We start from the raw sequence: 12,086 nt of genomic DNA, 5'->3' as shown, positions 1-12,086 counted from the left end.
AAGTGCTCTGATACCTTCGGGTCAAGTTCGCGCAAATACTCCGAAAAAAATGTAGGCAGACAATGGTAGGAAGAGGGGCTGTAATCTTTCCCTTGAATCTGGACAGGAGAACGGGTTATCTGAAGATACAAAGGAAATTAAATGAAATGTCTTCCCAGAGAGCTTATAATAATCCTGCTTATGCAAGTTGCATTAGAACATTGTGTGATGAATGTACTATGCTGTCACTGACACTGTTTCTCGTTGCTCAAGTGGGTGTATTTGTGAATATTTGTATGTTTCCCTCACCTTCATTGCTTGATTTTGCTCGCAAGAAAGTGAGTACTTCTGCGTGTACTTGTAAAGGCGCTTGAGAAAAGTCCTTTCAACCGATACTGGTAGTTAAGAACTTGTTTTTGTAAGAGGGAAGAGTGTGGATTCCACCAAGGTACACACCATCCTATCGTGGGAGTTAAGTCAGGTACTTGGTACTTTAGTTAAACCGTTAGGCAAGACCTTTTTACTTTACTGAAATTACAGGTATAACCCGGCCTGCCCCCATCTGCAATACATATTAGAACCAGCACTTCTCAAGAGCAGACCGGTTAGTCCCGATAGTGAGTTTTTTCAGTTGAAAGCACTGGTTGTGTTGCACATCGTTCCGTACCATTGATTATTATGGCTTAGAGCGCATTCCAAATTGGGGTGCTTTTACAGATCTGATCATGCAGTATTAAGTAATTGGAGCCATGAGCTTTAAATTAATTATGGAAAGCAAATGTTAAGCCTAGTAGTTTGTACACAGACTTCATGTTATTTTAAATTAGTTACAGTTATTGTTTTTGATTCTAGCTCAGAGCGGACAGAAGCAGTGCTGGCTATCTAGTGAGGACAAGGCAGACAACAGACAGAGAGTGCAGCTGCAATGGCAGACATCAGGTTGTGGTTGGGAAAACCCACTGGAGCTAAAATGCCACTGAATAATGCAGGAGAGAGTTCAGCAGTTGGGAAAAGGAAGTCATTAGAAGAAATACACCAAAAGCAAAGGGAGTATGATCAAACAAAAAGACAGAGAGTTGTACAACAGAAATGGCTTGAAGATTTCAAGTGGGCAGTGATTGAAGAAAAGGAAAGTAATGGAGCTGTCCTAGTCGAGACCAGTTTTAAAACATCTCAAGTTTTGTATTGTGGAGTTTGCAGGAAATTTCCTCATCTCGCAGATACTAAGTCTTCCCTATATGTTGGTGTGACAGAAAAATTCAAAAGGGAGACGTTGGAATGGCACAACAAGAGCAAATCACATGAAAAATGCATATTACATGAAGCTGCAATTCAAAACCCACAGGAGACCTGCATAGCCAAATCAATCACAAAAATGCATGAAAAAAATATCGGGCACTTAAACATTTTATTTAATACAGCCTATTATCTTGCAAAAGAAGGTGAGGCTTTTATTAAGTTTCCAAAACTCTGCACACTGCAGAAAAAGAACAATCCTGACTGGAATTTCGAAAATTATACGGATGATCATGCATGCCGTAACTTTGTAATAGCAATTGCAGAGACCCTAAAAATGAAAATTCGATCCCAGATAGAAAATGCTAGGTTCCTCAGTGTTCTGTCAGATGGGTCAACTGACAAAGGAATTCAGGAACAGGAACTGATTTATGTACGATTTGTTTGTGAAGGCACCCTTGTTACCCATCTGTGTGACATTGTCAGCATGAAAAACTCCACTGCATCCAGAGTGAAAAATGCTTTAATAGTTGGCATGGAAAGCATGGGCATATCTCTTGATATTCTGAGCCAGAAATGCATTGGTCTGAATACAGATGGAGCTGCTGTGAACCTCAGTAGTAAATCTGGTGCTGTGAAGCAGCTACTGGACGAAGTCTCCAAACATCAAGGATGGGACAATTGCGATCACATTGCAGTTGTGCACTGTGTAGCTCACAATCTAGAGCTTGCTGTGTGTGATGTTAAAAGAAAAAGTTCATACATTTCCAAATTTGAAGAGGTGCTCAAAGGATGTTTCAAACTATATTATTATTCACCTAAGCGGAGAAGGGAACTTAAAGAGATAGCTGATAATCTGGAAGAGCAGTTAAAACATTTTGGTGGCTTGCAGCAAATCAGATGGGTAGCAAGTCAGCACAGGGCAGTAACAGCGCTTAAGACAAACTGGGAATCTACAGTACTTCATCTTGAGCACCTTGCTACTGGTAGTGATGAATATGCAAACAAAGCCAAAGGATTGCTTCATGACATGAAATCAGAGAAGTTTCTTTATTTCTTGCACTTTATGATAGACTTCACAGAGCTGCTTCAGCAAGTGTCTAAGGCATTTCAACAAGAAGACAGTCTTATTTCTGAAGTTGCAAGAAGGATTGAGGTGCTTCAACAGAAGCTAATACAGCTGAAAACAAAGCAAGGAAAAGCACTAACACAATTTCAATTGCTTTTTAAAGATGGACATTTTGCAGGGGTCCCGTTACTAACACAGGCAAAACCTGCTAGAAAAGGCAGCTCTAATGAAACCAATGTCAAGGAAGACACTACTGAGTTAATAGAGAATGCTCTTTCTTTTATAAGTGACAGGTTTTTGAAGCACATCTCAGGCAAGCCGCATTCTTTGTTTAACATTTTTGATTTTACTTTGTGGCCAGACTCTGTTGAAAAGATTAGAGGTTTTGGGGATCAAGAATTTGAGGACCTTGTTACATGCTACAAAAAGGTACTTACTGATGAAGAAATTCAGTCTGCCCCTGGAGAGTGGCTAGATTTTAAACTGTACGTCTTTCATCGGATGACGTCGCATAAGCCTGTATCCCTCTTCACTCAGCTATTGAAAAAACGCCCCGAAGAAGTTAAACATGTCCTTCCAATTTTAGAAATCATGCTTTCCATCAGTCCAACGACAGCAATATGTGAACGGGGGTTTAGCAGCATGAACCGAATAAAAAATGAGCTCCGTACGTCCCTTAAAAGTGACACCATGTCTGCTTTAATGCGAATCCAAGTAGATGGGCCGGAGTTAGACACTTTTGATCCAAACCCAGCCGGTTTGCATTGGCTTTCAGCAAATCCAGGAACAAGACATATTATGGGCCACAAACATCCTTGTCAAAACAAGACTGTTACTGAGTCAGAAGATAGCGACTGAGTTTATTGCTACTGACTCTATGTTCAAATCAGCACCATTTTCCTTAAAAAGTTAGTAAATGCTGGTGCGTTGTGTTTTACCATTCACTGTTTGGTGTCTGTCAATGATACTTCTGACAATTTGCCATGGTGGAACAGCTGTTTGTCTACTTTGGAGACACTCACCCCCAGTCACAGACCTGGGTTGAATCCATCATCGTTCTTTAGCTCACTGTTCGCCACCCCAGTTCAGGACTGGCTATATGCAAATCAGTCTTGACCCCTGTGCCTCAATCATGGGAACAGTCCAGCCCGAACTGCCAAGCCAATGGACTCCTGACAAAGGCCCTGGCACTTTTTTTTTAATACAAATTAAGCACTGCCACAGCTACAGCAATAAAAGAAACTTTGAGGACTTGGCAGCACAAACTGATTACAAAATGAGCTACATTCTGCCTCAAAGCTGACGGAGCGCTATTATGCAAATACAAGTGGACAGCTCAAAAGTTGACACTTTCATCCCGAACAGTAGTGCTTTCGCTGAGAGGAAACACAGGACAATGACAATCACATTGACACAGCCTTCCAGGTCCATGAATATGCAAAACTGTCACTATTATTTGAAAGAACAAGCACTTGATCTCTGGCCATAAATACCGATGGCTCAGTCTGTTTCAACCTCGATTGATACAAGTACATTGGTCCTGTTGCACAAAGTGATTTCAAGACAGAATAGCAAGGACAGAAGGCAGCGTTGCATATGAAGAACGCAACCCTTAGCTCAGAGCATCAGCATCTTCACTAACAAGTAAGTGCCTGATATGTTGTCATGGATGTTATTTCAGTGACATGTTAAAGTTTATGGGGTATTTTTTGCCATATGTGTTCGCAGAAACGTTCACCACGGCACTTTGATACACACATCTTAGGTATGGGTGATAAATTAATAAAATTTGCTGTTAATTTGGTTGGCCAACGTTTTCTTGGGTTGTTGGCGCTGCAAATTTTTGAAAAAAATTCATATGCGATCAATTTGTGGGTCGAGTGTATTGATGTTAGGTCGAGTACAAAAGTCTACTCACTCGACCTGCAGGTCAAGTAAGATTTTTTAGATTTGTCGAGCCCTGAGGAAGCGTGCTGCCACATTTTGGACCACTGGCAGTTGCAGGCCTAAATATGCAGTTAAAGCAAGGAATAAGACATTCACGTAGCCCAGGCGAGCGAAGATCATAGCTTAAACTACGGTTTTGCGGGCCTCCCATGGAAGAAGGGGGAGGAATTTCCTGAGAGCCTTAGGATCCACATACTGTTTCTAGCAACTGAGTGGATCTGGGTCTTAAAAGATAGGACAATATTGCAGATGACCCCCAGGTTTATAGCTGCCAGGATTGGGGGTGTTCCATCCTTGGGCCAGGTACTATCACAACCTGCATTAGGGTTAGGCCCGAACGAGCAAGTTACGTACCTTCGGTAACGCTTTTTCTGGTGGATACAGTATCTGCCTGTGGATTCCTCATCTTGTGAATATACCCTGCGCCAGCATTCCACTGAATTTTTCCTAGCTCTCCACGCCGACGTGGATGTCATAATTCCACGGCTCCGCATGCGACTCCATATGACGTCACCGGAGCCATAAGAGAGCCACGTCGGCGTGATGACGTCAGTTCCACCCATTTTTTCTGTGCCTCCAAGGCGAACAGTTGGACTGACACAGACTCAAGTATACATAGTACACAACATTTGAACCAATATATACAGCACAAAGTCAAAAAGGAAAGCTAAAAACATCAGCATTCCCTATAAATGTACTAGATAGAAAATACAATGAATAAACAACCAGCCAAAAAAGGAATCTTTTAAGGTATACAAAGGTGGACAATGGGGAGGCGGGTGGGTCAGTGAGGAATCCACAGGCAGATACTGTATCCACCAGAAAAAGCGTTACCGAAGGTAAATAACTTGTTCTTCTGATGGCTACATCTGCCAGTGGATTCCTCACCTTGTGAATAGATTCCCACAGCAGTCCCACTCCCGGAGGAGGGTGTCCTCCTTTCCTATACCAAAAAATCCTGAGAGACAGAGCGCACAAAATGGCCCTCCCTCCTCATCTCAGAGTCTAAGCAATAATGCTTGGCGAAAGTATGGAGGGAGGCCCAAGTCGCGGCCTTACAAATGTCTGCAACTGGAACACCCCTGGCCAAAGCAGAGGTGGAAGACTTAGCTCTAGTAGAATGAGCTCTAATACCCTCAGGTGGAACCTTACCAGCCAGGGCGTAGCAGATCTTGATGGTTACGATGGTCCACCTGGATAAAGTGCGCTTGTGCACAGCTTTGCCTTTTGAGTGTCCAACATAGCCCACAAAGAGCTGATCTTCCAAACGTATATCTTTTGTTCTGTCCAAATAAAAGCTCACTGCTCTTTTAGGGTCCAAGCGGTGAAGTCTCTCCTCCTCCTTGGAAAGGTGAGGGGGAGGATAAAACACAGCAAGAGTAATGGAGATTTAAATAACGACGGCTGATCTGGAAGACACAGAAAAGCCTATAAGGCTAATAAATAGCCCTTAACCGTGGCCACAGCACAACCCTGCTGAGCCAAGGAAAGAGCAAACTGAAGCACATTAAACAAGTGGGCCTTTAAAGGGTCAATGGATCTCTCTCCACACCATTTTACAAACTTAGACCATCTATAGGAATAAATTGACTTTGTGGAGTGTCGCCTGGATGATAATATAACTTCCACTACGTCCAGTGGCAGAGAGAAAGAACTCAGGTTGCCCCGTTCAATCTCCAGGCATGAAGGTGCAGGCTCTGGAGGTGGGGGTGTAGAACCTGCCCCTCCGACTGCGAGAGGAGGTCTGCCCTGAGAGGGAGACGGAGCGGAGGGTGCGACGAAAGGTGAAGTAGATCTGTGTACCACATCCTTCTTGGCCAATCCGGGGCGATCAATATAACTTGGGCCCGGTCTTAGCGAATCTTCCTCAGAACCCGATGAATCAAGGGTATGGGAGGAAACGCGTAAAGGAGTTGTGAGCCCTAACTCAACTGAAACGCTTCCCCAATGCCCCTTGCATCGGAAACTGAAGACTGCAGAATGACAGGCAATGCGCGTTCTCTTGAGCGGCAAACAGGTCCACCCGAGGAGTCCCCCACGTCTGGAAGATGTGCTGAACTACCTCTGGATGAAGCCACCACTCGTGGTCGGCGGAAAACTGTCGACTGAGACTGTCCACATGTATGTTCAGCACCCCAGCTAGATGATTCACCATCGAGCAAATCCGATGGTCCAGAGCCCAGGACCAGAGTCGCAAAGCCTCTCTGCAGAAACGGTACGACCCCACTCCTCCCTGCTTGTTGACATACCACATCGCGGTAGTGTTGTCCGTCAGGACTTGAACCGATTGACCACAAAGGGAAGGGAGAAAGGCCTTGAGCGTCAAACGTATCGCCCGTAATTCCAGAAGATTGATATGAAGCAATCTTTCCTCTGGAGACCAAAGACCCTTGATCTCCAGATCCCCCAGATGAGCACCCCACCCTAGGGTGGAGGCATCCGTTATCACTGTGGCCACAGTTGGAGGAAGATGAAAGGGCTTTCCTTGAGACAGATTGTCCTCCACGCTCCACCAAGACAGATCCGCTGCAGCTTCTCTGGAGATCCTGACTGACTCCCTGAGATCCCCGTTGTGCTGATACCACTGCCTGCGGAGACACCACTGGAGCGCCCTCATGTGCAAGCGTGCATGGTTGACCAACAGAATGCAGGAGGCGAACAGACCGAGCAGACGAAGGACCTTCAGAACTGGAACAACCGCTCCATTGTGGAATAAAGGGATCATCTCCTGAATGTCGAGAATTCTTTGTGGAGGAGGAAATGCTCGACACACAGTAGTGTCCAGAACCGCCACTATGAACAGGTTGCGCTGAGAGGGCACCAGGTGAGATTTGGGCACATTGATTGAAAAACCCAAGTTGAATAACAGATGAGATGTTACCTGCAGATGATGTTGCACCATCTCTGGTGACTCTGCTTTCAGTAGCCAGTCGTCCAGGTAGGGGAAAACCGGAATCCCCGACCTCCTGAGATGGGCAGCCACCACCGCCATCACCTTGGTGAAGATTCGAGGTGCAGTAGTAAGACCAAACGGGAGGACCGCAAACTGGTAGTGTTGCGACCCAACCGTAAAACGGAGATACTTCTTGTGCGACTTCAGGATTGGGATGTGGAAATGCGCATACTGCAAGTCGATCGACACCATACAGTCTTCTTGCTGCAATGCCTGAAGAACCTGCGCAAGGGTCAGCATCTTGAATTTCTCCTGCTTCAGGTAAAAGTTCAAGACTCTGAGGTCCAGGATTGGATGCAATCTCCCGTCCTTTTTGGGAATCAGGCAATACCGGGAGTAGCATCCCTGACCCCTTTCCTGCTCTGGAAACACCTCTATCGCACCTTTTTGTAGCAATGCAAGAACCTCCTTCTGCAGAAGAAGCAGATGGTCCTCTGAGCAAAAACCTTGGCAAGGAGGGTAAGGGGGAGGAAATTCCCGAAAGGGAAGGGCGTACCCATTCTCCACAAGGTTTAAAACCCAAAGGTCCGTCGTGACCAATTTCCAACCTTGCAGAAAGTGGGACACCCGACCCCCAACAGGCCCCACATGATCCAGGATGGGGGATCTAGGGCTGCTTCCCTATAGCATCATTGGGAGCAGAGGAGGCTGAGGAGGAGGAGAGATTGAGGCCAGAACCACGTCATCCCTTTTGTCTTCCTCTATAGGACTTATAGAGTGGATTTTGCTGCTGTTGCTACTGTTAAGGTTGACGGAAGGTGTGAAAGGAAGACCTTCCAAAACCTCTATACTTTCTGAAGCCAAAACCCTTCGACTGGGTCTGCAATCCCAAGGATGTCGCAGTCGCCCTGCTATCCTTGAACCTCTGTAAGGCAGAATCCGCTTTTTCTCCAAAAAGCTTTGACCCATCAAAGGGTAAGTCAACAAGAGTGGTCTGAACATCAGGTGAAAATCCAGAAGAGCGGAGCCAAGCCTGTCTTCTTGTGGCTATGGAAGAACCCATAACTCTGGCAACAGAGTCAGCCGTATCCAAGCCTGACTGGATTACCTGCCTAGCTGCAGCCTGAGCGTCTGAAAGAACTTCCATAAAGCAACCCTTCTCCTCATCAGGCAATTTGGGGGCCAATTGCTTTACAGAGTCCATTAAAGCGTGAATGTAGCGGCCCAACAAACAAGTGGCATTAGTTGACTTCAGTGCCATACTAGCTGAAGAGAAAACCTTTTTAGCTGACTGTTCAATTTTCTTTGAGTCTCTGTCAGATGGAGCTTGTGGAAATGCCCCTGAAGATTGTTTGGAGCAGGATGCTTGCACTACCAAACTCTCTGGAGATGGATGTGAAGAAAGGAAGCTCAGATCCCCTGGAGCTACCCTATATCTTCTAGCCACAGCCCGTGAAACAGCAGGCGAAGAAAGTGGCTTGCGCCAAACGTCCATGATAGGATCCAGGATGGCCTCATTAAAAGGCAACAGGGGCTCAACAATTGAGGAAGGCGAATGTAGAACCTCCGTCAATAAGATAGGCTTATATTCAGCAGAAGGCAACTGCAAGTCTAAAAGCTCCGCAGCCTTCTTTATTACCAAATGGTAAGGAGCCAGCTCTTGAGGCAGGGAAGACCTCGAAGAAGAAAGTTCCCACTCAGGAGTGGTGTCCAATCCGCTTGCCTCCTGAATTCCTTCAAACTCATCCACTGAGTCGTCTAAATTCACCTTCCTCCACTTCCTCTGCACAATACCGCTCTTCTTCTATAAGCCTCTGAGCCTCTCTCCGTGAACGAATCCGTGGACACGGCATCGGCGGCGACGTTCGTGGAGTCGGCTGCGCCGATGGAGTCAGCGGCGTCACACAGGCGCAGCTGAAGCAGGCGCCGGCGTCGAGGGAGGCTCCGACGAAGGCACACGATCCAGACGAGGCCGGGAGGAAGGCTCTCCAGACGGCGCCGGAAACTGCCATGACGGCGCCATCGACATAAAGGCATAAATGTTACCTGAGCATAGTGTTGTGGCACGCCCAAACTGAATGCTAGCGGACCCACGGGACCTGAAGGTGCTCCAGATGGGAAGGCTGCTCTATGAAATACTCCATACATGGCATGTAAAAAATGCGATGGATCCGCCCCTGGAGCCGGGAATTGAGGGTATGGATTCGATCCTGTATCCAGCCGGGGAGTAACCGGCACTGACGGATCCTCTACTGGATCCACTGGTTCACCTTCAGGCACAAGAGAGAGTTCAGCATCCTGATCCGGCCCGGCGTCGGAAGCTGGTGAATCCCTCAGCGCCGGAGACTGCGCCGGAGTTACCTTAGGCGAAGGAGGCTTCTCCGGAGTGACACAAGAGAAGGAAAAGGCGAAGGTGAAACCAAGTCCCTACTGCGACATCGAGGTGAAGGCGACTTCGAAGCCCTACCCTTCGTCGATCGGCGCCGAGACTCATGCTTCCTCTTTTTCTTATGTCTTCTCGACTTCGACGAGTGCGAAGTCGACGACTCCGGCTTCGACTTGTCTCGCTTGCAACCTCTACCTTCCTTCTTCGCCTTGGCCATAAACAGCTTCGCTTCCCGTTTCTTAAGTGCCTTTGGGTTCATTTTCCTGCAACAGAACCAGTCTTCCACGTCGTGATCCAACGACAGACACCATAAGCAATCTTCATGGGGGTCAGTGATGGACATGTGACCCCCACATTCCCTACACGGCTTAAATTCTGACTTCCTCGACAGGTTAACAACAAAGTAACTCTTCAACCAAGGAGAGTACTAGAAAACCGTTACGCGTCGACAGCGCGGAAAGAAGGGAACTGACGTCATAACGCCGACGTGGCTCTCTTATGGCTTCGGTGACGTCATACGGAGTCATGAGCGGAGACGTGAAATTATGACTTCCACGTCGGCGTGGAGAGCTAAAAAAAAATCCATGGAATGCTGGCGCAGGGGATATTCACAAGGTGAGGAATCCACTGGCAGATGTATCCATCAGAAAGTATGATTTCTATTTTGCTTTCTTTGAGCCAACCTAAGATTGCTCCCATGCAATTTGAGAACGGAACTTTGCGGGATTCTTAATTTGCCAGATAGCAAAATACCAGCTGGGTATTGTTGGCATATGAAACTATCATAATGGCGAATGTCTCAACCAGGGTGGCTAAAGGAGACATGTACATTATAAACAGTGTAGAACAATTAGCAGAGCCTTGGGGTATCCTACATTTTAGAGGTTTGGCTTGAAGAGGTGAGGTTTCGTCCAAATTGCTTGCTCTTGAGCAAAGATAGTCTAGTTCAGACAAACAAGTGCTGCACCCCTGACCCCACGATCAGACAGGCGTTGTAAAAGGATGTCATGGGGGACAGTGTTGAACGCTGCATAGAGCTCAGACAGAATAAGTCTGCATTGTGTCAGCAGTCTAGGGCAGAGCTTTCCAAAGTGTGTGTCGCGACACAGTACTGTGTCGCCTCCCACCTGTGGGTGTGTCGCGCGAGGATGACGTCTGCGGCCAGATTAGGAAGAATGCTCTTGCAATTAGTGACGCAGTACAGCGTAGGAAGTAGAAGCGTTAGGCGAGCGTGAGCCGAGCTTGTGGCCTTGTTCCCTTTACGATGCAGTGACCACGGAGCCGCCTCTGCACCCGAGGTAAATGTTCGACATTTTAAGACTCTGTTTAGGCTCCAGGCGATCGTTCCTGTTTAGTTACAATATCATATGCAGTTGTGCGATTCTGTGCAAATCCTTCATCTATCTTTTGTTTTTCATCACTTTCTCGCCTTTGTTCCCATCTCTCCTCTCACCACTAAGTTAACCCCTGGCCTAGTCAGATTTCACCTCTTCCGACCCTTCAAAGTTCAAACCACTCTGGCTCTCCTTGAATGGGCCACCTGCCCAGGGCAGACCGGACTGTTCTTGGTGGCTGGGTCCGTCAAGTTTTCTCTTCTTCTCAGAATTATTTATACCGGAAAAACACGTTTATTTGTATGGTGCCCCTGTTGCTTTTTTATTTTATAGTGCATTTATCTCAAACCTCATTCATGTGCCCCACTTTTTTGATAATATTTCTTCTTATTGTGTGCATATTTGTCTTTGTGTGCTGTTTTACATTCTCCCCTGCCTTCACAAGCCAAACGAGCTGGCGCAGAGTCATCTGGTGCGGCTATTCACAACAAATCTAAATTAAGCAAGTTGAATCAGAGATACCTCAGTTAATAAATGTCGATGTATTAAATCGCCAAATTAGCATGATTGATAGAGATGCAGAATTACATTTATGCTGCTGTTTTTCCAGCCTGACCTTGCACACATGTGCCCCCACCCACACATGTGCCCCCACCCGCTCCCCGAATGTGTACAGAAGTCGTAACAGGTTCACCCCTCAGGCCCAGGCCTTGTGTCTTCCCGGAGACCCCAGTGAAGAAGTGAAATAAATCTCTGGTGGATGACGTGAGAGAGGCCGCCAATGCAAGGGGGGGGGGGTCCCAGCAGGCTGCAGCCCACCCTACTGAGGAAGGCTTTAGGCTTGTGATTGATGTTTTGTGGTACCATGGAGAGTCATTAACTTTTATACAAGATTGCAGTTATGTTTTTAGTCTGAAGCAACTGCGCCAGCGAAGAGGGTGGTGTGTTTTTAATCTAATATGTTTACTTCTGCTAACAAAATTAGAAGACATTACTTTCCCCAAGCACTATGCTACCTAAATAAATGAGTACAAACAGCCTAACCACAAGTTCATTAAAACAGCTGTAGTTGTAACATGAGACTGTCACCCCGTCACATTTTAACCATATGAAGGTATTTATTTTTATTCCCATAAAAGCATCTACATAATCTACCTGATTGCGATATAATTAAACAATAAACTATGAAATGCCTTAACAATTATACTTGATTAACCCACAAAGGTAGGGGGTGAGAAATAA

This window comes from Triturus cristatus, chromosome 9 (assembly GCF_964204655.1).
Source record: "Triturus cristatus chromosome 9, aTriCri1.1, whole genome shotgun sequence".
In the NCBI taxonomy this organism is placed as follows: Eukaryota; Metazoa; Chordata; class Amphibia; order Caudata; family Salamandridae; genus Triturus; species Triturus cristatus.
Note: the sequence above shows the minus strand (reverse complement) of the source record.